Here is a 27,360-nt window from a genome sequence, read left to right as displayed (position 1 = left end):
AAATAAATCCATTTTACTCTGTATAAAGCTTATACAGAGTAAACTCATTAATTGTTCACCCTCTATAACACCAATAGAGAGATATGCACAGCTGTTTGCTCTCCCAGGAATTAATTACTTGCTCTGGGTTAATTAATAATTAAAACGTGATTTTATTAAATATAAAAAGTAGGATTTAAGTGGTTCCAAGTAATAACAGACAGAACAAAGTAAATTACCAAGCAAAATAAAACAAAACACACAAGTCTAAGCCTAATGCAGTAAGAAACTAACTGCAGGTAAATCTTACCCGCAGAAACATTCCAATAAGCTTCTTTCATAGACTAGACTTTCTCCTAGTCTGGGTCCTGCAATCACTCACACCCCTGTAGTTACTGTCCTTTGTTCCAGTTTCTTTCAGGCATCCTTTTGGGGTGGAGAGGCTATCTGTTGAGCCAGCTGAAGAAAAAATGGAGGGGTTTCCCAGGGCCTTATATAGTCTCTCTTGTGGGTGGAAAACCCCTTGCCTTTTCCTATGCAGAATCCCAGCTACAAGATGGAGTTTTGGAATCACATGGGCAAGTCACATGTCCATGCATGACTCAGTTCTTTACAGGCCGACACCATTGCCTAAATGTTAGTCTGAAAGTTCCCAGGAAAGCTCAGATGTGGACTGGCATCTATCAAGGTCCATTGTTAGCCAAGTACTCCCAATTACTTGAACAACCCCTTCACCCTATGTTAACCAAATCTACCTTATGTGCTTCCTACAGCAAACACTTTAAATACACGCATAGAGCCAACACTCATAACTTCAGATATAAAAATGATACTGCATACAAATAGGATGAATACATCCAGTTGAACATAATCTTTGCAAAGACATGTTACATGGCATACCTAGCATAAAACATATTCCAGTTATGTCATATTTACACTCATAAGCATATTTCTATAAAGCATATGGGGTGCAAGGTCACAAATGAATTAGTCAGCCCTTTTCTCATTCCCTTGGATTTATTGCTCTACAGTTAGCTACTCTCCATCTGTAATACAGCCCAGGTTCATAATTCATGAACTTGGGCTGATGTTCATTTTCCCAGAAACGCACAAAGCCAAAATGTTCACAGTGTGCTAGCTGTTTCTAGTCATAGAATCATAGACTATCAGGGTTGCAAGGGACCTCAGAAGGTCATCTAGTCCAACCCCCTGCTCAAAGCAGGACCAATCCCCAGACAGATTTTTGCCCCAGATCCCTAAACAGCCCCCTCAAGGATTGAATTCACAGCCCTGGGTTTAGCAGGCCAAGGCTCAAACCACTGAGCTGCATTGAGTGTTTACACTGTTTTATGGCTGTTATTAAAACTAATGGAAGGGATGAACTGGGAGGGCCAGGAGAAAAGTAAGCAGCATGTAAACCTTTTGCATCTAGGACCGCAGTTTGAATACGATTCATGTCAGTAATGATCAAAAGTTATTCCTTTTTAGGGACCTGTGTGAAAAGAGTTGGTCCTTCCAGAACAGGTTTAGCAACTCATTGTGGGAGAGGTCTGAGCTACTGCTACCTGCTTCAGTTTCCAGGGCTCTCAAAACACAAAGGATAAATACACATTCCAATAAAATATGTTCAGCAACTGTATCCTTGTAACTCGTCCAAACTTCAGAGCACAAGGGATTTTCAATCCCTGCATTATTGCTAATAGTTATTACTCATGTTTAGGGGAATTTCAGCTAGGACATGGAATTAGATTGTCCATAAATGCACTTTACTTATCTGTGTATCTAGTTCTTATAAAATGATGATCAGTCGATGAAATTTTGTCTATGATTGACTCTCAGCTTGAAGAACTGGTAAGCCTTTTGGACATTCCTGGAAAAAAAAGCGGGAATGCTTTAAACATTATATATATTTTTAAAATCTGTCATTCTAGTTTAACATTCTTGCTACAGGGGGTCCCCAGTATACGTCTCCCCCTTATCTGTCATTTAACGTATCCGTCATTCATCAATAGGGGACCATATTTCAATTCATGTCGGTCCTGATCTGCATAAGCGTCTCTTCACCTGTTGCATGGCTTTTCTTTGGGTGTTTCCCCCAGCATTCAGGAGGATCTGGGAGGGAAGGGAAGGAGCGGGGATGGGGCATGCTCAGAGGATGGAGCAGAACTGGGCAGGAAGAAGTGGGGCAGGAATGGAGGGGGCTTAGAAGAGGTGGGGCGGCCCATTATTTCTTATGGGGAAAATTTCCCCAGTATCTGTCATTTCAGTATCCGTCGCCCTTTTCAAGAACACAACTCCAAAGTATACCACGGACCCACTGTATTGTGAGTTTAATTCTTTATCTTCATTTCAAAAGACCGGGGACCATTTCCCTGGATAACATAAGATGGATTATTAAATTTACTTCAGTGGAGCTACATTGATTTATACCAGCTGAAGATCCACTTGACAGTGTAAAGAACGTTACTACTGTGTAATTCAGCAGTAACTGAATCACTACCACATGCAAGATGCACAAATATGGAGTGTATCTAACACAAACAATAGATTGCCACCACACGAAGAGCCTTGTTAGCCAAGCTATCACTCAGGATGCAGGGATGGGAAATTTCCATCTACATGAGTAGTTTTTCAGTGAGCATTTCTCTCTGGCTGTTATGAAAAAATATGTGGATTTACTTAACATTTTAAAACATGTGCCACAATCTCCCCAAAGCATAATGAGATCAGCTACATGTTTCGACACGATAATATTACCTTCAAAAAAACTGCCTTCCTGTAGCTGAAAAAAGATAAACCACAGTTTACAGTCAGCCAATGCAATAATACATTTTATCAAGAATTTCAGTTATACTTTTACCAAACCCAGGCCCTGTATGTGGGCACCCCATAAACCTCAGAACTGGATTTGACCATTGCAGCTCAGGTCTGTCTCTCTACCTACTCTAACGGTACAGAAATGTATAATACATAAGAATCGTCACACCAAACTGCAGTAAGCTGTCTCCGGCAATGGCTAAATACCAGATGCTTAACAGAAGGAGTAAAATCTCCATAACAGACAATTACTCAGCACCTGCCCATGGACGAAGTTTCTTCCCTAACCTCCAGGATGTTAGTGGTTGGCTTGTGTCCTGAAGCAGGAGGGTTTATATCCTGCACATCTTTTTATGCAATCCAATGTAACTAGGGATGTTCTAGTCAACTATACAAATAGCTAATTGTTTTAAACATTGTCACTTTCCTCTGGTCATTCAGATCAGCACTTACGCATACAAATGCCTGTTTTATGCACCACCAGTATAAGCTCTGGATAGCCTACTAAGGCATCCAAAACCTGGCCCTATAGATATGCCTCCTAAAGGTTTTCTTTCTTCATTTAATGTCAAATATACAATCCAAACTGTGAAATGGTCACCATCAAACTGACTTTTAAGATAGCTTTTAAATAGGGCTGTCAAGCAATTAAAAATATTAATTATGTTTAATCATGTGATTAATCATGCTGTTAATAATAGAACATTATTTATATAAATATTTTTGGATGTTTTCCACATTTTCAAATATGTTAATTTCAATACAACACATAATACAAAGTGTATAGTGCTCACTTCATATTTTTTTTATTATAAATATTTGCACTGTAAAAATAAAAGAAATGGTAGTTTTCAATTCACTGAATACAAGTACTGTAGTGCAATCTCTTTATCATGAAAGTTAAACTTACAAATGAGAATTATGTACAAAAACTAACGGGATTCAAAAATAAAACAATGTAAAACTTTACAGCCTACAAGTCCACTCAGACTTACTTCTTGTTCAGCCAATCGCTCAGACAAACAAGTTTGTTTACATTTGCAGGAGATAATTCTGCCCGCTTCTTGTTTACAATGTCACCTGAAAGTGAGAACAGGTGTTCCCATGGCACTGTTGTAGTCCATGTTGCAAGATATTTACATGCCAGATGTGCTAAAGATACATATGCCCTTTCATGCTTCCACCACCATTCCAGAGGACATGAATCCATGCTAATAACAGGTTCTACTCAATAACAATCCAAAGCAATGCAGACCAATGCATGTTCATTTTCATCATCTGAACCAGATGCCACCAGCAGAAGGATTATTTTCTTTTTTGGTGGTTCGGATTCTGTAGTTTCCACATCAGAGTGTTGCTCTTTTAAGCCTTCTAAAAATATGCTCCACACCTTGTCCCTCTCAGATTTAGGACGTCACTTGTTCAGAGTCTTAAACCTTGGGTCGAGTGCTGTAGCTATCTTTAGAAATCCCAGCTTGGCACCTTCTCTGTGTTTTGTCAAATCTGCAGTGAAAGTGTTCTTAAAATGAACAACATGCTGGGTCATCATCTGAGACTGCTACATTATGAAATATATGGCAGAATACGGATAAAGCACAGAGCAGGAGACATACAATGCTCCCCTAGAGAGTTCAGTCACAAGTTTAATTAACACATTGTTTTTTTAAAGAGCGTCATCAGCATGGAAGCATGTCCTCTGGAATGGTGGACAAAGCATGAAAGGGCATATGTTTAGCATATCTGGCAGGGAAATAACTTGCAATGCTGGCTACAGAAGTGCCCTGTGAATCTCTGTTCTCACTTTTAGAAGAGTTTGTAAATAACCGGGCAGCATTATGTCCCGTAAATATAAACAAACTTGTTTCTCTTAGCGATTGGCTGAACAAGTAGGACTGAGTGGACTTGTAGGCTCTAAAGTTTAAAATTGTTTTGTTTTTGAGTGCAGTTATGTAACAAAAACATCTACATTTATAGAAAGGCACACTTTCACAATAAAGAGATTTCACTACAATACTTGTATGAGGTGAATTGAAAAATACGATTTCTTTTGTTTATCATTTATACAGTGCAAATATTTGTAATAAAATAATAAAAAGCGAGCACTGTGTATTTTGTATTCTGTGTTGTAATTGAAATCAATATATTTGAAAATGTAGAAAAACGCCAAAAATATTTAATAAATTCCAATTGGTATTCTACTGTTTAACAATACGATTAAAACAGCAATTAATTATGATTAATTTTTTTAATAGCAATTAATTTTTTAAGTTAATCGCATGACTTAGCACTACTTTTAAAATGTTCACCTCGATAAAGAAAATATCACAAGAGAGGACAGTAAGAACTAGCACAACGTCCTCCATCAGTAAGGGAACCAGGCACACCACAAAAGATAGATAGCAAATGATGGCAGGAAATGGAAAATTTCTCCCACAATAAGAGTGTGAGCAAAGTCCCAATGCAGGGTTGAAGATATTTAAGCTGCAGAAAGATTCCTGCCTATATCTCTGTCAAAGGAGAGACTAATACCAAGTAACTTGCTAAAGATACATGTAAGTGTAAAATTCATGAACCAAACAGATGTTAAATTAGATTGACCCCCCTGAGGTTCCGCTACCATTTCATTCTGCAGGACACTTTGGAACAGAGGACCCCTTGCTTGGACTACCCACATGACTATTTCTCCAATCCTCCGGCTGTGGTTTCCTTCTGTGGACATCTATGAACAGACCACTAATTGCCTAGGAGTACTCTTAGGGAAGCAAACTTTACGATGTGATGGTCTCCCTGCATGGTTATCCTTGGAGGGCTTCCGATTGCCTTTTAAACTCTTCTTTGCACCACCACCTCCCTCTCAACCCCTCCTCTCCTCCCAGCTCTACATCCTCCTTACTGGCTCTCCCTCACCATGACTGAAAGTTCAGTTCTTCTCCTTTCTCCACTGAGGTAGCCAATAAGCATCGCATACATTTTCACCTCCTTTGCAGGACCTACTTCGTCCATGTTACATGTGGGATTTTCCAACGTACTGGGGGAGCTGTCTGTCACCCTCCTGGCTGCAGGTTTTGCTGGTCCCAAAAGTAAGCTCTGATCTAATGTTAGTTTTCATCACACTGCCATATTACTTTTATTCCCACACACACACACACATACTCTTTTTGCTTACCTGCATTTATTTCTGGGATATTGCTTTTCAGCTGTGTTACAAATTATCAAATGAATCAACACATGTATGTTACTATCACGATGTCAGTGAACCTTTGCAGAATGATACTGCTTGTACTGCTCCCAGCCTAGTAAGTAAAACCCAACCATTTTCCTTTAGGCCTATGTGCATAACTATTTCATTATTACCCTTATCTTCAGTGGAGTTTCTGATCTCAAACCTAAAAAGCCAACTTCAAAACCAAGGGAACAGTGAAATCTTGCCCTGACCTTGAGCCCAAAAATAGACAAAAGGATGAGAATACCATAAAGGTGGAGGTGCAGGTATCCACAGCTGCCAGACACAGCAGCCTGAAGGAGTCCATTGTACAAGATCAGCCGGTTTTGTATACACTGGTATACCATGCTGTCAATGATGGTCTCAGAAACCACTAGTAAACATCAAAAGTACTGCACTTTGTACAGAAAATTGGGTTCTTGTTGTATCAGATGCAGCCATAAACCAACTTACTGATTAAGCTGCCTTCTCATTTCATAACCATCCCTAAATTGAGACCCAAAGAGGGTTATTTAATAGTGCCCCAAATTCTTCAGGATAAGCTCGCTCTTTTTTTCATTCCATGTACTCTCCAGTCCCCATTCTGGCATAAGGAAAAACATGGCTGCTAAGAATGGAGGCATCACCGACTGCGTGCTCACAGGTCTGCAGCTTAAATGGATAAATCACTTGAGAGGGTCAGAAAATGGGTATTTTTCCCTGGGAGCATTTTGACAAGACAAAACATTTTTGTTTTCATCAAAATTTTCAGTGTAAAGTGTCACTTTTTCTTCCAAAAAATAAAAACGGTTTCACTTTTGGCAACCAAAGTGCAACTGCACCTGACACTCACCTGCTTGTTCTGAGACCCATAGATTGTCATATGGGGTAATACGTATGTTCTTAGGAAAGCAGTTCAATTGTCTGAAATCACCCAAGTACGTAGTTACAAGTAGATACATATTAGCTGTGTCTTGTGGAGTTCAATGGCTGCAATAATTCATATGGAGTCACCAGTCAGCCATGGTCACCTTTTTTTGCAAATGGAAACCTCTGAAAAAAATTTAGATGCAGACAAAAGATGAAGAGGATATTGGCCTTGTTAGACACAGAGGGCCAAATCCTTTAAGTCAATGGAACTACACCTTACAGAAACCTATGCTGCTCTTGAAAAGTATGTATGCACACTCATGGTCACGTTGTGCTCTTGAAGGCACAGTGCTTCAATTTGGCTCCTAAAATTTTCATTTCTTTTTTCAAAGTAACCCTGAATTTTATATTTTATAATTTTATTTTATTTTTTTAAAAAAATGCTTTTTGAGCCAGAATATGCTCCCTCTGAAGTTAATGGGAGTTTTATCATTGACACTAGCGGTAGCAGAAGGGCATAATATTCCACCATCCTTGTTATTCATTGGTGTACTACAACTTCTGTACCATGCTAATTCAAAAACATAATCAACTCAAGCCCGTTCATGGCATCCGGATTAAAATTATTATGGTAGCATATAGTGCAACATCATCAGAACAATAACTAACAGATCTGAAATTTGCATAATTTTGCCCTCCAATATAATGCAAAATATATTGCATAATTGCCAGTGAAGATGGAGGACAGGATAAGAGGGATATTCAGAAGGGAGCAAGAAAGAGAGAGATGAAGAAGGGGGAGAGCTGCCAAAGAGTGGGGAGGTGGAACAAAGAAGGAACCGAGTGAGTGGCAATGAGATGAGGAAGAAATGACTATTTGTGGGAAGAGAAGGCCAGAGCCAATATGATTCAAAGGGGTCAATAACTGATTAATAGGAGAAACTCTTCTCCTTCCCACCAGAGGGATGGGGCTCTGACCCTTTTCTGCACTTCTCTCTCCCATGCACACTTCCTGCATCCCGTTTCTCTCTTTCCCTCCCCAACCCCTTGCAACTCCAACTGCCCCTCATACTCACACCCAAGTGTGTCTCTGTGGCTGTCACACTTCTCTGACTGCTGAAGGGGATGGGGTTCTTGGCTTCCATTGTCCCAGTCCCTTTTGTATGGCCAGCTATTCCCTAACCCCCAAATGGGTACAGGTTAGCGGTATGCACTGCCTAATGACTCACCTTAAGGCTGGCCAAACCTATCTTATCCAGCTAGTGCACCAGGGTCATTGCCTCTTGTAGGGAGGCAGGGGAGGGAGTGATAAGTGGCCTTCAAGAGGGCAGTTCTGCTCAAGGATTCCCAGAGTCTCCTTTGGGAGCTGTACAGCAAGTCCTGGTACGCCCTTATTCCACCCATCACATGATTGACAATGCCTGAGGGGTGGAGCCAGTCTTGCCCACAGCAGATTTTTAACCCCTTCATCACCAGCGTGGGTTTATACCCCATCCCAGTCAGGGCTCTGGTAGGAGTCAGTCCTTCAAACTCCACAAAGGGACTTTTCTGTTATAAATTCATAACAGTCTCAGCTCAGAACCAGAAGCACCAGGAATAGTCCAATCTTTCCTTTTTGCAGGTTGGGCCTTTGATCCTCAAATTCTGGGAACAGATGATCAGCAGACAATGGCCCATGCCTCAGAGCATAACATCAAAAGGTTGGGGGTTTGGAGAACATGGGGTGGGAAATTTGCTTTCACCTCCTTTAGATATTTCCCAGGAAATCCACTTCTCACATATTGTCCCAAAAGGATCATTCTTACAGTGTTTATTATAGTCCTTTGATCAGCCAGACCCACCGTAACACAACCATTGCATTTAATACAATGGACTCCAAAGATACTGAAATTTAATTCAATCTGGGTTTTCAAAGATATTGCAGGAAATAGGCATATCTGTCATGTGGAGGTCTGAGGTAGGCAGGGGAAAGGAGCAGACTCCCCCATTTTTCATTTGATGGGATGGGGCGGGGTGGGAATGAGGGATTAGATGGACCATGAGCAGCTGGACTCTTTCTGTCCTTCCCTCTACCTCCCTTATCTAAAACCTGCTTTCAGTTCCTGACGTAGGGGAGTGCTATGCCTGCTGCAGGCAGCAGCTCTGATGAGCTGCTTTTTCCAGGAGGTGGGATAAGCAGCTGTCAGGTGAATCTAGTAGCAGGATAGATAATACTGCAGGTGAATTAGTCAATAAAGCACTAACCAACTGGCACTTTTCAGTTAATTTCTTACAGGATTTGGGGGGCAAGAGAGACAGAGAAAAGACTAGTCAATGCCTACAGAAATCAAACCTACAAAAGAGGAAACCAAGGTGATGGCAGGTGCAGTAATAAACCTAGGGCCTAACCTGGAGCTGGATGGAAAACTATCATGACACTCAGAATCAGGGGCCTGCGCAGGAAGCCAAACTCACTGGCAGGTCTCACTGTGTTTTTAAAACATGAACAATGTTTAGCTACCATGGTGATAAGTAAATTAGAGGAGATAAAGAAAAGGATGACACACCATTCCTGAACACTTGCTATTAATAACACTGTGTACAGCAGTCACAAATCATTCATTCTAAAGTCCTGGGTGTCTCTGTGGTGGATCCTTCATCCACTGGATTTATCTGGGGTCTGATAGCACCTCCCTGTTGGACCAATTCTTTCCTGACTTTGGTTATTTCTAAAGAACCTGAAGGCCACCTTGTTTCACACTCACTCTTCTATTTATTCACTTGAGAACAGGGTTTATTTTTCTTAAGTTCTTTTTTCTTGAGTTCCTACTTTTTAATCTGTCTGGACTAACCCAGGCTTTCTAACAGATGCTAGTTCCTGCACATCACCTTGGCTCTAGAGAAGAAAGAAAAAGTGTCACCCTGATCATTGCAAGTACAGTAAAGTCATACCAGTGTGACACCTGTACCCCATGTGATACCCCCATTCACCACTTTTATATGGTTGTGATATATTTTGTACTAAATATGTCTTGTGAGGCATCATTTGAAAACTCAATCTGCTGAACATCATTGTCCTATTAAAATGTGTGTATCAACATTGTATATGGAGGTATGAGATCTTGCTATATGAGCGTTACCTAATATGCTGTAGTTCTGGGTAACACCCTCAGATCATTTTCTCAAGGACAAAAGCACACTGGCATGCCAGCTATGTTCTAAAAGGCCATTACCTGCTGAATTGGACATTCACCAGCAAGTGGGGAAAGGGATAAGCAAAGTATTTATAATTCACCTGAAGGACAGCTTGCAGAGCAGTATGCAATGGACTGCTGACCCCATGACCCAACAAAGACTTTTCTAGTACAAAAGATCAGAGTATTAAAAAGGACAGGGAGTGAAATCCTCACCACCTCTCTCCTCCTTCCCCTGCATCTCTGCTCACAGCAGCAAGATCAATTGAAAGACAAAGGTGCATCGTTGAACTGGGATAAGTGGTCCTGGCCTGCAGATTTTCCAGCCAGTTCAGACTGTGGAAAGCTTTTGGGTAAGAGAAACCTTTTTGCTTCTTAGCCTTGGTAAAGTTCAGGAACTAGCTTGTGTGTTTATCTTTTTATTTCTTTTGTAACCAACTCTGAGTTATATGACTTATCACTCAAACGCTACCTTTCTCTTGTTAATAAACTTATTGGTTGTTTTATCTAAACCAGTGTGTTTGGGAAGCTTCCATTTGAAACAACAAGGCCGATGCATATTTATTACCATATTCATTGCACTTTGTTGGAATAATGAACAAATTATGAGCTTGTACGGTCCAGTGGACTACTGAATGGGACAGGATACACACGTGGGGGAGGGGGGGACGGCAAGGCAGGGACTGAGGAATGTGCAGGTGTTGTCCTGTATCTATTCATGGGTGGCTGGGTATAGCATTTGAATACTCCACTGGGAGTAACTTTGCATGCTAATGGCTGTGCATGAGCAGGCCAGAAGTGGCTGTTCTGACAGTAAAGCACTGGGCTGAAGAGTTAAGGGGACATAGCAGTTCAAAGTTACACCCTGGGGAATGTCACAACCGATTATTCTGGATTTTCTATTTAAATAGCCATCATCATCACAGAGCACGCCAGCTGATCCAGAATCTTGGCTCCAAATGCCCCATAACCAATGGGAATATTTGCATCCAAATCCAGATCTAAGCTCGGCAACCCAGGCCTGTTGCTGTTTAGTGTTACTCAGATAATTGGCTGCATGGCTTATTCACCAATCCAAATCTATATTCTTTAACACTGTGAAGAACTGTGGGATACAAATATTTAGGAAAGATGTCATAAAAAGTAAAACTGTTTTGCAGCAATGTAATGCTCAGACTAGAATTTAATTCACAGCTACCCATAGCATTTTAGTGGGACATTTGGTAACTATTTTTTATTACAGAGGCATTAACTTCAGGTCTCCTATAAGGCCATTTAAACATTATTCTGCAGAAGAGCTGGGTACTGAGTTAACAATGCAAATATCCATGAGTAACATTGATATTCGGTAAGAGGATACTCCTCACATCCACTAGAAAGCAGGTGCTTCATTCTGATGAGACATCTCTGAGGGGCTTTTTTCCCCAGTACTATAAAGCTGTGTTTTCCATGTGTTATACAGAAAGAAGTGTAGTTCATCTGTCTGAGTCTAATGGCACAGCATTGCAAGAAGATCTGCTCCTCTGGGACAGAACTTCTGTACATCTTCACGAACTGGAGCCACTGGTATAAATCTTTCATAAAATTAGTATCAAATATAGTTGGCCTGGTGATCCTAGTAATTGAGGCTGCTGTTGGAATTCAGGTACATGCTTTCATTCAGACATTCGTGAATTACATTGACTAAGTCAAACTGAGATGCCTGTCCTCCTAGGCTTCTCCAGGTTTTGCTTCTTCTGCATAGCAATGGTACAGATTTTCTGTGTGACAGTCTTTCCTTGGATCTGTTACATTAACTCTACATACCGAACACTCAGAACTGTCCTCTGGTTCACTGCCCGTCTGTGTTTTTTACTGCATGAAAACTGTGAATTTCAGCCATCACTTCAGCCTAAAACTAATAATCTCCGGGCTGATGCCATGGTGGTTCCTCTCTTCTGTGCTTTAATCCTTTTTTCTGTGATATTTTTAAGATACAATATAATAGTTCTATTTCTAATCTCTCAGGAATTAAAACTGAGGAAAAACTTTCACTGGAACCACTTTTTTCCCCTCTGTGTTTTGGGGTTTTCCCTGTCTTTCACCATATCCACCATCTCTCTAGAGACACACCTGGCAGACGCTAAACAGCTTATGTTGTTTCACAAACCCCAGCACGGAGGCCCATGTTCTGGCAGTGAAAAGTATAAATGTCCTTCATCATCATCATCAATGTTAACTTTACAGCTATGCTGGACATATGCCAAAAATGCACAAAAACTGCATGAATCTTCCCTGTTTAATCATTGTAGATGCTTGGCTGCTGAGACAGTCCATTATCTTGTTTCTGAGCCACCACATACTGAAAAAGCCATTGATTTGGGGTCTGCACCATGCAACAGGATGGGGCTGTTTGGGAGAAGGAACTTAACAAAACCCACCTCCGTCTTTCAGGTGGTAGCATTGACAAGCAATTCTTTTCTCTTGAATAGATTATTGGAATATAGTTGCCACACTCTCTGCTAGTGCAAACTGGCTCAGCTCCATTGACCCTACTTCTTGGGTAGGGTGACCAGATTACATGAACAAAATATCGGGACACATAGGGAGGCAGGTCCAGAGAGGGCGGGGAAAAAGCCGAGCCTGAATATCAGGACAAATGGTGTCCATCGGAATGCAGGACAAATGACTTGAATATTGGGACGGCCCCGATTTTATTGGGACATCTGGTCACCCTATTCTTGGTTCTTCTCTCAAACTGGTGCAAATCAGGAGTGTGGGAGGGCAGGGGTAAAACCCCCTTTAAAGCCCTGCCAAAATGCTAGCTGCAGTCTGCTTTCTGGCCAGGAGAGCAGGGTAGAGACACAGGCATTCAGCAGTGGGCCCAGCTGCAAGCCCTAATCAGGGCTGGCTCAGAGGAACATGCTGAGCTGATTGGTGATGGGAGGGCTATAAAAACCCTGAACAAACCTCAGAGAGGAGGCTAGACTGGGAGGAGGTAGGAGGGCAATATCACTCAAGGAAGCCTCAAAGGCAGGAGACCCTGGGGAGGGTCTGTGGGGTGCTAGCTGTTGGGAGACTGGAGAACTGCACGGATGCTGTAAATAAAGACACTTGGGTGATCCAGCAAAAGAAGGTGTGGAAGACTCTTTATGATACCAGCCTAAACACAGGGTGCAGGCACAAAAGTGGGAGAGCCTGCACAGACCCTGTGACAAGGAGTAAGGCTACATTTTAGTCACGGGTATTTTTAGTAAAAGTCATGGACAGGTGATGGGCAATAAGCAAAAATTCACAGCCCATGCCCTGTCTATGACTTGAACAATATACCCCTGACTAAACGTTGGGAGCTCTGGGGCACCACAGGGGCACCGCAGGTGCCCTGGGGGGGAAGGGTGGCGGTGCACTGCCCAGGACACCTGTTAGTGCTGGGGGCAGATGGGCAATGGCGCACAACCTGGGACCCTTGCTGCTGCTGAGGAGGTTGGGAGGCATGGTGACCTGAGACCACAGCTGCTGCTGGGTGGTGGTGGTGGTGGTAGGAAGGGGTGTGCAGCAGCCCGAGACTGCCCCAGCAGCAGCCGGTGCAGCTGGCCCAGGAGCTGCTCGAGCTGCACAGGCAGCCCCTAGGCCAGCCGCATGGGCCTTTGCAGACTTCACAGAGGTCCCGTGACTTCTGTGACCTGTGACAGACTCACACCCTTAATCAGGAGTAGCATTGTTGAAATAATAATAAAAAAAACTGACACTAGTGTAAAACTGTTGTTAAGAAAAGGATAATCAAGGAGACTCACAGTCCCAGATACCTAAGAGCTACCACAGGAGAGTGAGTCACTTTTTGTTACTCCCTGCCTCTAGCATGAGAGAGTCTTGTTGGTGCTTAGCTGAATGATCTAATTCCTGATCTCACCAGCCTTCGAACCACTCTAACACTCTCCTCTAGACTATGCCAGCCTTTATTTTGCCTTGCAGGCTAACAATAGGTGTACCCCAATCCTCACACCAAGCATCAGAAGCTTAAATAGATCACTGACCTGACTAGCTCACTCACTCACTCACTCACTCATGCCCGTCACCCCAATCGGGGTATGAGCCGCCAACCACAGATCTCCAGAGTCCTCTATCCTGGGCCATTCGCTCTAGCCGGTTCCAGGTATAGCCCATTTTTTTGCTATCAGCCTGAAGGTCGCGTCGCCAGGTGTTTCTTGGACGGCCTCTTTTCCGCGTGCCTTGGGGGTTCCACCGCAGTGCCTGTCTGGTGATGTTAGTTGGCTGCTTACGTAGCGTATGTCCTATCCAACCCCACCTTCTCCTTCTGATTTCTTCCTCTGCTGGGAGTTGACAGGTCCTCTCCAAGAGGTGGATGTTACTGATGGTGTCTGGCCAGTGGATCTGGAGAATCCTTCTGAGGCAGCTATTAATGAAGGTCTGGATCTTCCTGATGGTTGTTTTGGTTGTCCTCCAGGTTTCAGCTCCATACAGTAGGACTGATTTCACATTGGAGTTGAACAGTTGAATTTTTATTGCCAAAGACAGCTCTCTGGAGCTCCAGATGTTCCTGAGCTGTAAGAAGGCTGCTCTTGCCTTACCAGTCCTTACTTTGATGTCTGCATCTGTGCCACCCTGCTGGTCGATGATACTACCTAGGTAGGTGAAGGACTGCACTTCTTCCAGGGGGCTTCCATTCAGTGTGACTGGATCATTGCTAATGGAGTTAATCCTAAGGATCTTGGTCTTGTCCTTGTGAATGTTGAGGCCAACCTGTGATGACGTGGCTGCCACTACATTGGTCTTCTCTTGCATCTGCTGTTTACTGTGCCAAAGGAGTGCAAGGTCGTCAGCAAAGTCCAGGTCATCAAGCTGGGTCCACCACGTCCACTGGATTCCGTTCCTATACTCGTAAGTGGATGTCTTCATAATCCAATCTATGACGAGGAGAAAGAGAAGTGGTGACAACAAGCATCCTTGCCTGACTCCAGTTTGCACCTGGAAGCTGTTAGTAAGCTGCCCTCCATGGAGCACTCTACAGTGTATACCGGTCATATGAGTTCTTGATCAGGTTGACCACCGTTGCTGGGATGCTGTAGTGCCGAAGGAGCTTCCAGAGGGTCTCTCGATCCATGCTATCAAACGCTTTCTCATAATCAACAAAGTTGATGTACAACGAGGAGTTCCACTCCATACACTGCTCGACTATGATGAGAAGCGTTGCTATCTGGTCTGTGCATGATCTATTCTGCCGGAAACCTGCCCGTTCATCTCGTAGCTGTGGATGGACGGCATCCTTCATTCTCTCTAAGAGGACTCGGTTGAAGACCTTCCCTGGCACCGACAGGAGTGTGATTCCTCTATAATTGGCACAGTTGCTAAGATCTCCTTTCTTGGGGATTTTGATGAGATATCCCTCTTTCCAGTCTACTGGAATCACTTCTTCTTCCCATATCTTCTCAAAGAGGGGGTACAGCATTTCCACTGAAGCATCCAGGTCTGCTTTCAGGGCCTCTGCTGGGATGTCATCAGGTCCAGCCGCCTTCCTATTCTTCATCATGGTGATGGCTTTTCTGATCTCATCTCTGGTTGGTTTATCACAATTAATTGGGAGGTCCTCGTTGGCTGGGTTGATATCTGGTGGATTTGGTGGTGCTGGTCTGTTCAGGAGTTCCTCAAAGTGCTCCGCCCATCTGTTCATCTGTTGTTCTATTCCTGTTATAGACTTTCCCTGCTTATCTTTAACGGGACGTTCTGGCTTGCTGAAATTTCCAGACAGTCACTTGGTAGTATCATACAGCTGTTTCATATTACCGCTGTATGCTGCCTGCTCCGCTTCTGCTGCCAGTTCATCCACATACTCTCTCTTGTCCTTCCTGATATTCCTCTTCACTGCTCTATGGGCTTCAGCATACTCTTTTTGAGCTTTGGCCTTTGCTGCTCTAGTCCTGCTGTTATTGACTGCTGCCTTCTTCTTCTTTCTGTCTTCTATCTTGATCAAGGTCTCTGCTGTCATCCACTCTTTCTGCTGGTGTTTCTTAATTCCAAGCACTTCCTGGCATACTGACCTAAGTGTCTCTCTCACTTTATGCCATCTGTTTAGTACACTGTCTTCCTCTTCTTCAGACCGATCCTGAAATACTGAAAACTTATTCTTCAGCTTCAGTCCAAAATCTTCCTCGGTCTTATGGTCCTTCAGAAGGCTGACATTGTACTTCACTCTTCTGTCTGACGCGTCTATCCAGTTCTTTTTCAGCTTCAGCTTCAATCTGGCCACCACTAAGTGATGGTCGGACGCCGTGTCTGCTCCTCTTCTAACTCTAACTTCCTGCAAGGATCTTCTGAACTTCTTGCTAATGTAGACATGATCGATCTGATTTTCTGTCATGCCTGCTGGTGATACCCAGGTACTCTTGTGGATCCACTTGTGAGGAAAGATGCTACCTCCTATGACCAGGTTGTTGAGTGCACACAGATCCACAAATCTCTCTCCATTCTCACTCATCTCTCCCAGAGTGTGGGTCCCCATGACTTGTTCGTATCCTGTGTTGTCAGGTCCAATTTCGGCATTAAAGTCTCCCATAAGGATGACGATATCTTTGTCTGGGAGAATCTCTAATATTTTCTGGAGTCTGTTGTAAAAATAATCTTTGTCCTCCTCTTCGCTGTCATTAGTTGGAGCGTAGCACTGAACAACGTTCATCTTAATCCTTTTCATTTTAGTTCTGAAGGATATTGTGATGATCCTGGGACCATGTGCCTCCCAACCAATCAGTGCTTTCTGTGCCTGCTTGGACAACATGAAGCCTACTCCCTGTGTGTGGGGCGCGTCGCTCTCTTCATGTCCTGAATAGAGCAACAGCTCTCCTGTCAACAGTCGTCTCTGTCCCGCTTGTGTCCATCTTGTCTCACTAATGCCTAATAGGGTCAGGTTGTTGCTCCTCATCTCTTCTGCAATATGCGCCGTCTTTCCTGACTCGTACATGGTCCTCACGTTCCATGTGCCTATGGTAATCCTCCTGGTTGCAAGAAGGGTAATCGGCTTAGTGGCTTCTTCACGGCTTTTACCACCCAGCCTCATGCATCTTCGAGTTGAAGACCGTTCTTTTTCCAGGGTAAAAGTCTCTGTTGTCTCTATTGTTGGCGTTTCTGTAGCAGGTTGATTTTTTACGAGGTGGAGTTGCTAGCCCCACGCCCAACCCTCCTCCTTTATCCTGACTTGGGACAGGCAGATGGCCCCAAAGGACCTCTCTGGTGGAGTTTGACTAGTTCAGGTCTCTGTTTAAGGTCAGGTCAGGTCTCTCTTTACCTTTCTGAGGCCACGTGTGATGCTGGGTCTCCAACCTGCTCCTAATTTAGTTATTGGTGGGTATAAGTTATTCAGTCTCACACATTAGCAGTCTGCACTGTACATTAAAAACTTTTACAGAGTTTAGATACCACATTCTAGGCACATGAGATTAGATTAAAAGATAGAAAAATGGATGATACACCACTCCTAACCACTTCCTATTAAAAGCGCTGTACACAGCATATCACAAAGCGTTCAGGGTAAAGCCATGTGCTTTCACACTCAAGATAGGCCTGGGGTCTGTTAGAATTTCCTGCTTTACCAGTTCCCTCATGGCATGCCTTGGTTCTAAGAATTCTGAAGTTCACTTTGTGTTTTTCTATTGAGTACAAAGTGTATTTTTCACAATCTTTCCATTGAGTTCTCAGCCTCTACCTGTCTGGTTCAATCAAAATTCCTTCCATCCTGCTGCCAGGTTGTGGCTTGCAGCTCCTGCACTCAACCTCAGCCCTGGAGAAGAAAGGAAACATCTTGAGTTGAGCATGTGTAAGAGGGATGCAGTGAGCCCACTCCCTTTGGCAGGGCATGCTACTGTAGTTCCCTCTCTGTTGTCCTTCCAAGTGTCAGGAATAATCTACTTACACTCAAAGTCCTTAAACAACACTCCCCTCACCTGGGGTCTAATTTATTAAAGAATGTTTGGTTCCCTTACAGTCAGGGCTCCAGAGTCCTTCTTGGGACTGGGTGATTTCAACCTGGCCTCTCCACCCTACAAACTCTCCCCTTCAGTGCAGGGTTTTCTCAGCTCTTCTTCTGGCTGCATTCTTCCTCTTGGCAGGCTTTCCTTGGCTGGGGTTGGACTTTCCTTTCTGATTCACCCACCCAGTCATCATTTCTCAGGTGGGTCTAATAACCTCAAACACCTGTTGCGGCCAGCTGGGAGAGAGGGAACATTGCTCTGCCCTCTTTGCAGGAACAATGGCCTGGGATTTCCTACTACTTTCCCTCCCAGACAATAATTATGCCCTGAGGCCATTTTCCTCTTACCAAATGTCCACCTCCTTCCCCAGATATCTGGAATCAGATAACTGGCCTTCCAGACTGCCTCCTTCAGCCTTGTTACACATTGTAAATACAATATGTCACACAACAACATTGTTACACATTAGATACAACATGTCACACCAGGTCTCATTCTATTCTATCCTAGTGGTGCAGGGGGAGCACATTATAGCTAAAGTTGTATCTTGATACCTGTTTAATTGGCCGACCATTCTAAGCCTCCTAAAATCTACATGCTTAGTTGGATTCCTTTGAAATTTGGAGTGCCTCAGGAGAGTGCAAGGTAAGGTCAGAGATCCACATTTGGAGTCATTTGAGCAAGGGGTTCTGGAGATTTAAGCCCTGAAAAAAATAGTCATCTTAAAAAGTTTCTAGGTGGGTTTTTTAAAAAAACCAAAAGCTAAAGATCAAACTATTTATTAGTGGGTCAGATAGTTTCAATCTGTTGAGTTTTACCCAAGGTAGTGCATGGCACCCACTAAATATTTGGGGGACCCTAAGGAAGAACGGTATTTGAGAAAATGTATGTTTTTACACTGTGCATGCACCAACACAGAAAAACAGCTAGAAGGTTTCAATTCCCACCATTTTATAAGCTGTCAACTCAACTCCTGTGAGTGCTCTAAAATCTAAATGGTTGCTCGGATTTTTTTAAATTTGGTGTGAGTGGTAGCACTGAATCATATTTGGGCCATTTGACCTAAGGGCTCCCAAGTTACAGGCCCCTCTCAAAAAACTGGTTTCCTTCTGTTGCCTTGTACTGTTAGAGATACTGAAGACCAGGGCCGCCCAGAGGAGGGCAAGTGGGGCAATTTGCCCCAAACCCTGGGTCCCGTAAGGGCCCCCATGAGACTTTCAGGGCCCCTGAAACGGGGTCCTTCACTCACTCTGGGGGACCCGGAAAACTTCTTCCACTCTGGGGCTTCAGCAGCAATTCGGTGGGGGGGGGGTCCTTCCACTCCGGGACCTGTTGCTGACGTGCCCCAAAGACCTTGAAGTGCCGGGTCTTTGGTGGCAATTCTTTGGCAGGGGATCCCCACCGCTGAAGATCCCAGGCCCCTGAATCCTCTGGGTGACCCTGCTGAAGACTGCATGAACTGCAGACCTCCTACTGGCTGTGAATTCACCTTTCAGATAACATATTGCCTTACATATCAAAAATGTATACACTTGGACTGAGGTTAAGATGGAAATAGGAGACAGATGTGTTGCAAGTCTCTGGATAAGGATAAAAGGGGTACAAAACAAGGGTGGTCCCAGGGTTGGGGTCTACTACAGACTACTAACCAGGAAGAAGAGGTGGATGAGGCTTTTTTTTTTTAAACAAAATAATCCAAAGCACAAGTCTTGATGATGATGGGGGACTTAAAACTATCCAGACATCTGTTGGGAAAATAACACAGCAGGGCACAGATTATCCAGCAAGCTCTTGGAATGTATTCGAGACAATATCTTTATTTCAGAAGGTGGAGAAGGGGAGAGGCTGTTCTAGATTGGATTTTGACAAATAGGGAGGAACTGGCTGAGAATTTGAAAGTGGAAGGCAGCTGAGGTGAGAGTGATCATGAAATGACAGAGTTCATGATTCTAAGGAATGGTAGGAGGGAGAACAGCCAAATAAAGACAATGGATTTCAATCAGCCAAACTTTAGAAAACTCAGGGAGTTGGTAGATAAGATCAGTCTAAGGGGGAAAACAGTTCAAGAGAGGTGGCAGTTTTTCAAAGAGCCATTATTAAGGGCACAAGAGCAAACTATCCCACCACGTAGGAAGGATTGGAAGTCTGGCAAGAGACCACCCTGTCTTAACCAGGATATTTTAAATGATCTGAAATACACAAAAAGAGTCCTACAAAAAGTGGAAACTAGGTCAAATTACAAAGGATAAATATAAACAAATAACACAAGTCTGTAGGAACAAAATTAGAAAGGTCAAGGCACAAAATGAGATTAAACTAGCTAGAGACATGAAGGGTAAGAAGAAAGCATTCTACAAATACATTAGAAGCAAGAGGAAGACCAAGGACATGGTAGTCCCATTACTCAGTTGAGGCAGGGAAACAATGACTGAAAATGTGGAAATGGCAGAAGTACTAAATGACTTGTTTGTCTCAGTTTTCACCAAGTTTAGTTACAATTGGATGTCTAACATAGTGAATGCCAGTGAAAATGAGGTAGGATCAGAGGCTGAGATAGGGAAAGGCCTGATGAAATACATCCTAGATTACTCAAGGAGCTGACTGAGAGTTGCAGAGCTGATGGTGGCTTTACTGAGCTGCAACTCACTCACCGTCCACTCTGGCAAGGCATATAGAGCTCTGTATCTCCCTGGCTACAGCGCTGGTTGTACTCCACCTTGACAAGAGGAATAAAGACTATAGTGCTGCTGATGCAGCGCTGCCCTGCCAGTGTGGCCACCAAAAGCACTGTTATTGGCCTCCAGAAGTATTCGGAAGTATCCCAGAATGCCTGTTCTAGCCACTCTGCTCATCAGTTCAAACTCTACTGCCCTGGCCTCAGGTGAGCAACCGTCAGACCCGCCCTTTGAATTCCCTGGGAATTTTAAAAATCCCCTTCCTGTTTGCTCAGCCAGGTGTGGAGTGCAATCAGTGAATTTTTCCAGGTGACCATGCCTCCACGCGGCAAACGAGCCCCAGCATGGAGCAATGGTGAGTTGCTGGACCTCATCAGTGTTTGGAGGGAGGAAGCTGTGCAGTCCCAGCTGCGCACCAGCCGTAGGAATTACAATACCTTTGGGCAGATCTCAAGGGCCATGATGAAAAGAGGCCATGACCGGGACACGGTGCAGTGCAGGGTTAAAGTGAAGGAGCTGCAGAGTGCCTATTGCAAAGCCCGCAAGGGAAACCGTCGCTCCGGCACTGCCCCCATGACCTGCCGTTTTTACAAAGAGCTGGACGCGATACTTGGGGGTGACCCCACCTCCACTGCAAGGACCACCATGGACACTTCAGAGAGGGATAGGGGGAGGAGGAGGAGGAAAGCGAGAGTGAGGGTACTGGGGTGGTGGGAGACACCCCGAAGTCCCAGGAAGCATGCAGCCAGGAGCTTTTCTCAAGCCAGGAGGAAGGTAGCCAGTCGCAGGAGGACAAACAGAGGAGTGGGTTCCCAGTAAGGGGCTTTTATTTTCAGGATGGAGATGTTTCGGGAGAGGAGGGAGGGTTAGGGCTGCATGCATGCATGCCTAGATGCGGAATAGCCCATTGATGTGGTCTATCATGTTGCGGTAATCGGCCTCGGTAATCTCTTCAGAAGTTTCAGCCAGAGCGTGGGCAATGCGCTTGCGCAGGTTCATTGGGAGAGCCACTCTAGTCCTTGTCCCAGTCAGGCTAACGCGTCCGTGCCACTGTGCCGCGAGTGGTGAGGGGACCATTGCTGCACACAGGCAAGCTGCATAGGGGCCATTGCTGTAGGAGACCCTCCCTTGCTTCCCAGGTGACCCTCAGCAGTGAGATATCTTCCAGGATCAACTCCTGTGGAAAATGTTGGGAGAGTGTTCAGTGTAGGTGCCCCCTGCTGCTGTTTGCTCTCCCCAACGCATAGAAACCCAGAGGACAGTGCAGCCCTGAAAAAATCAGTCCTCCTTACTCACCATTTTGGGGCTCCCATGGGTTATGTGCTCTCTCTTTGGGAGGGGAAAATTATGCTATTGTGAAGACTGTATGTGCCCTCCTTAAGTGCAGGGGAATTACTCTGTCTGGTATAAACAATGCTGCCTCTGTTAAGTGTTGCATTTTGCCTTTACAGATGCAACTTTGAGGTCTCAGCTGTTCGTGTTATCACCATCTGAGAGATTACAAAACCTCCAGAAGAGACCGTGAAAAAGTAAAGACGACATGCTGCATGAAGTGATGCACCAATCTCTCACAAAGAATCTAAAAGTGCAGGAGTGGAGGGAGAGGGAAAGCAGGATCTGCAAGAAAAATGCAGCACACAGGAAGCAAAGCATGGAGTGGCTGATAAGCATCCTGGAGCGCCAAGCAGACTCTATCCAGGCACTCATAGCCAGGCAGGCGGAGCACTACCGCCCCCCCCCCGCACCCCTTGTCCTTAAGCTCTTTCCCTTGTGCCCCATGTCAGCTCCAAACCCCCTTCCCCAACATCCAGGTTCTTACCACCACCAGCTGCCTCCAATACCTGTATGTTCACCAACCAGCCCTGAGAACTACGACCTTTACACTCTGCAGTCAACCCCCATCACCATGCAGTATAGCCATCCTGAAGTGCAGCATTCATTGCACAGCACTCCAGACAGGACATATGCAAATCTGTGATTGTACAGTTTCCCACCCCACCCCCTTGCCCTTTCAGATTCCAAGAAAGTTGTGTGTCTTTCAATAAAATAATTTTCTTTTCAATAAATGAATTTTTGGCCTTGAAAACAGTCTTTATTATTGCATAAAGTTAAAGATACCTTAGCCCAGGAAAGAAACAGGCACTGCAAATCAGCTTAGCAAACACAGATTCCCACTAACATTGTAACCACTGCACTTCACTCCCGTGCAAGGCACCAAACATTACTGTTGGTTTTCAGCCTCAAATTCCTCCCTCAAGGTAACGCTACTCCTTGCAGCCCTGTGCTGGGCCTCTCTAGTAGCCCTGGTCTCTGGCTGTGCAAATTCAGCCTCCAGGTGTTGAACCTCGGAGGTCCATGCCTGACTGAATCTTTCACTTTTCCCTTCAGGATGCTGCTTTCGCCCAAGTCCAGCTTCCCATACAGAGATCACCAGCGGCCCTTTAAAAGGCCAAAAGCACACTCCACAGTCATTCGGCAACAGCTCAACCTGTAGTTGAATCGGTCCTTGCTGCTGTCAAGGCTCCCTGTGTACGGTTTTGTGAGCCATGGCATTAACGGGTAAGCGGGGTCTCCAAGGATCACAATGGGCATTTCAACATCCCCTACTGTGATCTCCGCTCTGGGAAAAAAGTCCCGGTCTTCAGCTTCCTGAACAGGCCAGTGTTCCGAAAGATGCATGCATCATGCACCTTTCCGGGGCAGCCTGCGTTAATGTCAATGAAACGCCCACGGTGATCCACAAGCGCCTGGAGAACTGTAAAGAAATACCCCTTCCGATTAACGTACTCAGATGGTAGGTGGAGTGGTGCCAGAATAGGAATATGCATCCCATCTATCACCCCTCCACAGTTAGGGAAACCCATTTGGGCAAAGCCATCCAGAATGTCCTGCACATTCCCCAGAGTCATGGTTCTTCTTAGCAGGATGCGATTAATGGCCCTGCAAACTTGCATCAACACGATTCCAATGGTCGACTTTCCCACTCAAATCTGGTTTGCAACCGATCGGTAGCTGTCTGGAGTTGCCAGCTTCCAGATTGCAATAGCCACCAGCTTCTCCACTGGTAGGGCAGCTCTCAATCTTGTGTCCTTGTGCCTCAGAGTGGGGGGGCGAGCTCCTCACACAGTCCCATGAAAGTGGCTTTTCTCATCTGAAAGTTCTGCAGCCACTGATTGTCATCCCAGACTTCCATGACGATGTGATCCCACCACTCAGTGCTTGTTTCCCTAGCCCAAAAGCGGCGTACCACAGTGCTGAGCATGTCTGTGAATGCCACAAGCAATTTCATGTCGCACGCATTACGCGACTCGCTATCATCATCGGACTCCTCACTGCCACTTTGGATCTTAAGGAATAGCTCAACTGCCAGACATGATGTGCTGGCGAGACTCGTCAGCATACTCCTCAGCAGTTCGGGCTCCATTTCCCGCAGACCAAAACGGAACACAGATCACGCTGCACAGAAACTATTGAAAGATGGCGTCAAATGTGGACGGAAACACAGGGATTGCTGGGATGTGAAGCGATGCATCACGGGGCGTTGGGACAGGAACCAGAATGACCCACTCCCTCTGGCCCCTTCCCACCACCCACCGCGCTAGAATGGGAAGAGGTGCTCTGTGGGATAGCTGCCCATAATGCACCACTCCCAACACTGCTGCAAATGCTGCAAATGTGGCCACACTGCAGTGCTGGTAGCTGTCAGTGTGGCCACACTGCAGCGCTTTCCCTACACAGCTGTACAAAGACAGGTTTAACTCCCAGTGCTGCACACCTGCAAGTGCAGCCAAGCCCACAGGGTTTGGCTACATTTGCAGGTGTGCAACGCTGGGAGTTAAACCTGTCTTTGTACAGCTGTGTAGGGAAAGCGCTGCAGTGTGGCCACACTGACAGCTACCAGCGCTGCAGTGTGGTCACATTTGCAGCATTTGCAGCGCTGCTGGGAGTGGTGCATTGTGGGCAGCTATCCCATAGAGCACCTCGTCCCATTTTGGCGCCGTGGGCTGTGGAAAGGGGACAGAAGAGTGCGGGTCATTCTGCTTCCTGTCCCAACGCCTCCTGGTGCATCTCTTCACATCCCAGCAGTCACTGTTTTTCCGTCCACGTTTGGCGCCGTTGTGAGTCTCCCAGCGGTTTCTGTGCAGTGCGATTTCTGTGGGAAATGGAGCCCGAGCTGCTGAGGACTTTGCTGATGAGTGTCGCCAGCACATCACGTTTGGTAGTGGAGCTATTCCTTCAGCTCCAAAGTGACAGTAAGGAGTCCGACGATGATATCAAGTCGCCTGACGCGTATGACACTAAATTGCTTGTGGCATTAACGGAACTGCTCAGCACCGTGGAACGCCGCTTTTGGGCTCGGGAAACAAGCACTGAGTGGTGGCAGCCCTACCCCCCCGTCCTCTCCTGAAACATTTCCATCCTGAAAATAAAAGCTGCTTACCAGGAACCCGCTCCTCTGCTTCTTCTTCACCAACAAGTTCCAGCTGCTGTGACTGGCTACCTTCCTCCTGGCTTGAGAAAAGCTCCTGGCTGCATGCCTCCTGGGACTCTGGGGTGTCTCCCCCCACCCCAGTACCCTCACTCTCGCTTTCCTTCCCCCCCCCCGCTCTGAACTGTCCATCGTGGTCGTCGGATTGGCAGTGGGCTCACTCCCAAGTATCGCGTCCAGCTCCTTGTAAAAACGGCTGGTCGTGGGGGCAGCTCCTGAGCGGCGGTTTCCCTCACGGGCTTTGCAATAGGCACTCCGCAGCTCCTTTACTTTAACCCTGCACTGCACCGCATCCCGGTCATGGCCCCTTTCCGGCATGGCCCTTGAGATCTGCCCATAGGTATCGTAATTCCTACGGCTGGTGCGCAGCTGTTACTGCACAGCTTCCTCACCAAAAACACTGATGAGGTCCAGCAACTCGCCATTGCTCCATGCTGGGGCTCGTTTGGCGCTTGGAGGCATGGTCACCTGGAAAGATTCTGATTGCACTCCACACCTGGCTGAGCAAACAGGAAGGGGATTTTTTAAATTCCTGGGGCATTTAAAGGATGGGTCACCTGAGGCCAGGGCAGTAAAGTGCGAACTGATGAGCAGAATGGCTAGAACAGGCATTCTGGGATACCTCCGAATACCTTGGAGGCCAATTACAGCGCTTTTGGTGACCACACTTGCAGAGCAGCGCTGCATCACCAGCACTGCAATCCTTATACCCGAGGCAGAGCAGGAGTACAACCAGCGCTGCAGCCAGGGAGATGCAGCACTGTAAGTGTCTTACAAGTGTGGACGGTGAGTAAGTTGCAGCGCTGGCGGTGGGTTTACAATGCTGCAACTCTCCAGTGTAGCCAAGCCCTGAGGAAATATCTGAGCCTTTAGAGATTGAAAAGTCATGGAAGATGGGAGAGATTCCAGAGGACTGGAAAAGGGCAAATACAGTGCCAAGCTATAAAAAGGGAAATAAGAACAATCCAGAGAATTACAGACCAGTCATCTTAACTTCAGTACCTGGAAAGATAATGGAGCAAATACTTAAGCAATCAATTTGTAAAAACCTAGAAGATAAGGTGATAAGTAACAGCCAGCATGGATTTCTCAAGAACAAATGTGTCAAACTAACCAGATAGCTTTTTGACAGGGTAACAAGCCTTGAGAATGGGGAGGGGGGCAGGGGAGTGGTAGATGTGGTATATCTTGACTTTAGTAAGGCTTCTGATACTGTCTCACATGACCTTCTCACAAACAAATTAGGGAAATACAGACTAGATGGAGCTACTATGAGGTGGGTGTATAACTGGTAGGTAAACAGTTCCCAGAGAATAATCCATCAGTCAAACTGGAAGGGCATATTAAATTGGGTCCTGCAGGGATCAGTTCTGGGTCTGGTTCTGTTTAATATCTTCATCAGTGATTTAGATAATGGCATAGAGAGTGCACTTTTAAAGTTTGCGGCTGATACCAAACTGGGAGGGGTTGCAAGTGTTTTGGAGGATAGGATTAAAAGTCAACATGATCTTAGGAAGGAAACATCAATTGCACACATACAAAATGGGGAATGACTGCCTGGAAAGGAGTACTGAAGAAAGGGATCTAGAGGTCATAGTGGACCACAAGCTACATATGAGTCAACAGTGTAATACTGTTGCAAAAAAAGTGAACATCATTCTGGGCTGTATTAGCAGGAGTGTTGTAAGTAAGACACTAGAAGTAATTCTTCTGCTCTACTCCGTGCTGGTTTGGCTTCAGCTGGAGTATTGTATCCAGTTCTGGGCAGCATATTTCAGGAAATATGTACACAGATTGGAGAAAGTCTAGAGAAGAGCAACAAAAATGATTAAAAGTCTAGAAAACATGACCTATAAAGGAAGATTGAAAAAACTGGGTTTGTTTAGTGTGGGACAGAGAAGACTGAAGGAGGACATGATAACAGTTTTCAAGTACATGAAAGGTTGTTACAAGGAGGAGGGAAGGTGAATTTTTCTCATTAACCTTTGAGGGACAGGACAAGAAGCAATGGCCTTAAATTGCAGCAAAGGCAGTTTATGTTGGACATTAGGAAAAACTTCCCAACTGTCAGGGTGGTTAATCACAAGAGTAAATTGCTTGGGGGGCTGTGGGAGGTCCAGAGAATACGTAGTCCTGCCATGATTGCAGGGGATGGAACTAGATGACCTCTCAAGGTCCCTTCCAGTCCTACCATTCT

General features: G+C 45.1%; 1 long non-coding RNA gene across 1 annotated transcript; it reads left to right on the top strand.

Moving 5' to 3' along the window:
• Positions 1 to 3,167: 3,167 nt before the first annotated feature.
• On the top strand, positions 3,168 to 27,360 carry LOC115649495. The gene is made up of 3 exons (XR_003999835.1): positions 3,168 to 3,179; positions 7,952 to 7,954; positions 27,286 to 27,360. It is a non-coding gene; the product is annotated as an uncharacterized LOC115649495 (long non-coding RNA).

Source organism: Gopherus evgoodei, chromosome 3 (assembly GCF_007399415.2).
Source record: "Gopherus evgoodei ecotype Sinaloan lineage chromosome 3, rGopEvg1_v1.p, whole genome shotgun sequence".
In the NCBI taxonomy this organism is placed as follows: Eukaryota; Metazoa; Chordata; order Testudines; family Testudinidae; genus Gopherus; species Gopherus evgoodei.
This window is presented reverse-complemented; position numbering and strand designations above follow the sequence as displayed.